This window comes from Grammomys surdaster, unplaced genomic scaffold (assembly GCF_004785775.1).
Source record: "Grammomys surdaster isolate TR1022 unplaced genomic scaffold, NIH_TR_1.0 166, whole genome shotgun sequence".
Taxonomy (NCBI): domain Eukaryota; kingdom Metazoa; phylum Chordata; class Mammalia; order Rodentia; family Muridae; genus Grammomys; species Grammomys surdaster.
Genome location: NW_021604614.1, coordinates 11,059,656 through 11,064,747, shown reverse-complemented (window position 1 = coordinate 11,064,747; position 5,092 = coordinate 11,059,656).

Genomic DNA, 5,092 nt, shown 5'->3' with positions numbered 1-5,092 from the left:
TGTCACTTGAGGATTGTGATGGGCAGGCAGGTGCCTCCTGTTCTGTTCTGTGACTTCTTGTGGTGAGAGGTATGGAGGGAGGGACTCAGGTACAGTGGCCTTTAAGGTCATCATACTTGTCATTGCTGCTGTCTCAGCCTGGTACCCCAGGCCCCAAGGCTTCAGTGCACTACAGGGCACTGTGCCTGGTGGCAAATACAGGCATCTCCCCAGGTCAGGGACATGAGATATGGGTGCTTCCCCTGCTGGAAGAAGAGTTTGGTCTTCAGGGCAAATTCCCTGTGTTACTGCTTGCTGGTCCCTTTCTCCTGGTCTGCGGATGGTGACCCCATTTTTGCCTGAAGCTCACCAAGTTGTGATTTTGGGGACTTGAAGAGATTGGACTCTTAGATCTGTGTCATACCCAACGGTCTTCTCTGGGAGGGCAGGAACACCCTCAAACCCCAAAGTCCTTTATTCCCGCCAAAGCCAGGCTCAGCACCTGCTTGCTCTGTGTTGACAGTTGAGGCCAGCAGGTGGCGGTATTGTCCTTCAAGCCTGGTTGGGGCAGCCAAATTCAGGCAGCCTGGACTGCCCCCTGTGGCCTGCACCTGTTAGGAGCTGCAAAAGTCCACCTCCTTCCCGGCTCATGACTGTGCACACGATATCATCTGGATGACATTCCAGGAAAGGGGACCATGGGCTTTTGGGGATAGTTTTTCCTCCCACTAGGATTCTTTACAGTGAACGTTTTACTTATAATGAGGTTTGTGTTGGAGTCTCTGGGCCCCCGTGTCTATTCTTTACCCTCACAGTTCTTTTCCCCCACAGACTTCAAGGTCACAGGACCAGTTAAACACATCTGTTGAGTCTCTCTTCGTTTTGGTGAGATCTGGAGCTAGCTGTTGGCGAGTAGCTTCACCTCTTCCCTGCTATGTGACCCTAAGACTAGTTTCTTGACATCTCTGTGTTTCGACTTTGACATCTCTACCCAGCTAGGACTACGTTACAAATTCATGTGACAGTCATATACCGGTATTAGTGATTTAAAAATAGTGCAGGTATTTTATAGGGCTGTGCAAAGAATAAATGTGGGAAACCCAGTGCCTATAACATGTGAAGCATGTTAGCGCAGTTAGAACAGCCACTGGCGCACAGTAGGTCTGCAAGCATCTCCAGTTATTATTACTATACTGTTACTATGGCTGCTGGTTTTTTTTCACACTTACTTATTATATCCTTGTGTGTATTGGGTATGTATGTCGTAACGCACAAGTAGAGGTCAGAAGACGACTTGTAGTAGTCGGTTCTTCCCTACCATGTGGGCTCCCAGGATCAAAGTCAGGTTGCCAGGCTTGGTTGTGAGCGTCTTTACCTGCTGAGCCATTTCACTGACTGTTGGCACCAGGTCTCATTCAGTGGCTACTCATGACCAAGTCGCATCAACTCCAGGCAGCATTGTGTTCCCCTTTTTGGAGACCTGCCAACACTCAGAATGATACCAGCCCCTTAATGACGTACATTTTATTTATTTATTTTTTTTAAAAAAAGGATATTTGGGGCTGGAAAGATGACTCAGCATTTTAAGAGCACGGAGTGCTCTTCCAGAGGTCCTAGGTTCAATTCCCAGCAACCACATGGTCGCTTACAACCATCATGTCATGGGATCTGATGCCCTCTTCTGGTGTTTCTGAAGAGAGTGACAGTGTACTCACATATGTAAAATAAATAAATCTTTTTTAAGAAGGACATTGATCTTCTCACAGCTGGAAGTCCCTCAGCACGGGGTGGAGCTGAGCATGGTGTGGTGGCACACATCATTAATCCTAGCATTCAGGAGGTAGAGGCACAGTCAAGGCAGAGGGATTGCTGCAAGTTACGGGTAGGCTAGTCTACATCATTCCAGGACCTTCAGAGGGTCATAGTGACACCCTGTGAAGAAGGTCTCTGAACAGTTAGAACAGTTTGTCCGCAGCACCATCTATGTGGTGAGGACCCTAAGGGTGTGTGGCTGAAATGCCTCCCCACAGGAATCCTGTCTGTGGCCTCACTTTGGTTCCTTTCTTCTGCTTGCTTCCTGTTTTGGAAAACAGTGGACTTCCTTTGAAAGCAGTCCCATGAATGGCTTTGGGTCCCCAAACCAGCTGCCAAGTACAATTTGTTGTTAACATATGTGTTATGGGTTTTTTTTTTTTTTGAGCTGCTTGTGCCAAATGACCACAGAATAGGTAGCTTGAAGCACAAGGAGTTGACACACAGCAGTGCCAGAAGCCTGTATCCTATAGTATCTCCTTCAGCTTCCTGCCCAGTCTAGAAGGGCTGGGAGAAGCGACCCTTGGGCTCCACGCTTGCCATCGCTAATAATCTTATTTTTCAGATGAAGTAGATGGTTATTATCCGAGGTTGCTTCTCTCTCCAGCACTACATGTATGAGACCTTGGTCTGTGTGAATCTGTCACGTGATCTGCTGACTAATCCCTTCACCACACCCACCACAGGCCATCTGCCCACACGTGCATTTGAACACATTTGTGAACATGTGGGAAGATGGTGATGTGAATGCTGAATCCATCATTAGAAGGCTGACACCAGCATTGATGGACCTTAATCCTAACTCTGTGTAGACCTATGTGGCCTGTAAGAATCATTTCGTGGGGCTGGTGGGGTGGCCAAGCTGGTAAAGGCTTGAGTTTGATCTCCAGGACACACATGGTAGAAGGAGCTCTCCCCTGACTGCCACTCACATGCTGTGGTACACATATATACACACATATGTGCACACACAAGATACATAAGAAACAGAAAAGAATCATTTTTGTGCGTGACATGTGTATAAGCATGTTGAGGTCAGAGGTCAACACCAAGGCCTCTTCCTCAATCACTTCCCAGCTTAGTTTTTGAGACAGAGTCTCTCACTGAACTTGGAGACTGTGAATGAGTCTCAGAGATTCCCCTCATTCTGCCTTCTCATTGCTAGGGTTATAGGTGAGAGCCACCACATCTGGCTTTTAAAACAGGTAATAGGGCTTCAAACTAGGGGTCCTCGTGCTGGTGTGACAAGTTCTTTAAAAGAATCATACATACCCTTAAAATCATTTTAAAATTTACTAATTTACCTACTTACTATATTTATAAATTTGTATATATGTGTGCCTGTGTGAGTTTATCTGCATCACGTGCATGCAGTACCCATGGAGGCCAGAAGAGGGCACCAGATCCACTAGAACCAGAGTTACAGTTGTGAGCCACCATGTGGGAGCTAGGAATGGAACCTAGGTCCTCTGCAAGAACAGCTAGTGCTCTTAGGCACTGAGGCATCTCTCTGGCCCTCAAATAATCAGTTTTTATTTCAGTAATGAACAAATGAAGGAGAAGCCTTGCTTCAGTTAGTGAGAGGTCCATAAAGTAAGTATCTCTCCATATGACACACCCACAAACAGACTTGTGTGGTGGCAAGCGACTTTACTTGGTGACCTCATGGCTGGTAGGAGGGAGGAAGTGACACAGAACTGACACAGAGAGTAGCTACCTTGGTATATAAATGAAGGTGACGGAAGCACCAGGCTTCCTGCCTAGAAACCTCTCCGCCCACTGTGGACCTCATCTGCTTTCTAATCAGACGGCAGCAGGGCTGTCAGGATCACTTAGTATCTTCCCTCTTCCTTAACATCTCCAAGGTGTCCAATTTAGAATAAATATAAATGGAAATTAGGACGAGGTCCTGGGAACATCCTGCTGTTTAGCAGCTGACGGTGTCTATAGGAGGTCAAAATTACTGTCATGAAGAGATCCGTAGGGTCCATTTAATGAGGCTCTTTCTACATCTGCTGCTCCATGGAAATCTTTTACATGGGCTTAACAGCTCCCTCCCCTTTGTCATCCATCTTGTTTTTTTTCCTGGCTGAAGGCAGATGTTTTTTTTATGTTTAGTATGAACCATGTTATTTGAGCTTTTCTAGGAGTGGGGCCACAGCTGTCCAGACTTTAAGGAACCTTAGCTGATGGTGCATTAGCTGGCGTGTTATTTACTTACGGCTGTGGCAAAATACATGATGGGAGCCGCGTAAGGCAGATTCGCAGTTGGCTCGCAGTTGGCTCACAGTTTAAGGGTGCACAGTCCATCGTGGAGGAAAGGCATGGCGACTGGAGCTTGAGGCAGCTGGTCACTGTGTGCCCACGGTCAGGAGGTAGAGGGACATGGATGCTGAGGCTCAGCTCACTCTCTCCCTTATAATCAATCAATCACTTATTTAACTAATTGTGTATGGAGAGGGTGATGCATGCCATGGTCTACATATGGGAGTCAGAGGACAGCTTTTAGGAGTTGGTTCTTACCATCCACATCAATAAGTCAGGGTCTCTCTGGCTTTTTTCTGGTTTTTACCACTGGAGTGTGTATTCCAGGCCAGGTGTCCCTTGAACAATTCTTCTGTCTCTACCACCCATCTCTCCATAAGAGTGTTAGGATTATAGATATATACCACCACATCTGGCTTTTATTCTTTCTTTAAAAATGATTTACTTACTTTATTTCATGCGCATTGGTGTTTTACCTGTGTGTGTATCTGTGCAAGGGCATCAGATCCCCTTGGAACTGGAGTTACAGGCAGTTGTGAGCTGCCATGTGGGTGCTGGGAATTGAATCTGGGTCCTCTGGAAGAGCAGCCAGTTCCTTAGATACTGAGCCATCTCTCCAGACCCCTGTTTAAAATATGAGTGCTAGAGATCCATCTTGGGGTTCCAGGCTTGTGAAGCTAGTGTCTTTAGCTACAGAGCCATTGTCCTGGCCTTTTTCATTTAGTCCAGGACGCCAGAGCATGTGACAGCACCACCCACATTCAGTGTGGCTCTTCCTTCCTTGGTAAGCCTCCTTGAATATGGCTCCACCACACAGCCAAAAGTGTGTCTTCTAGGTAATTCCATGTCCTATCAAGTTGACAATAAAAGGGTCAGCCACCACAAAGGCTCATCTGTAGCTGTTGTAATACCTCCCAGTGGATGGTGGATTCCTTACAGATGACTCCTAACTTATAGACTGCCGACATCCCTCCCATTTTACCTACAGGCACCCCCTCATCTTACCCACAGACACCCCCTCATCTTACCCACAGAC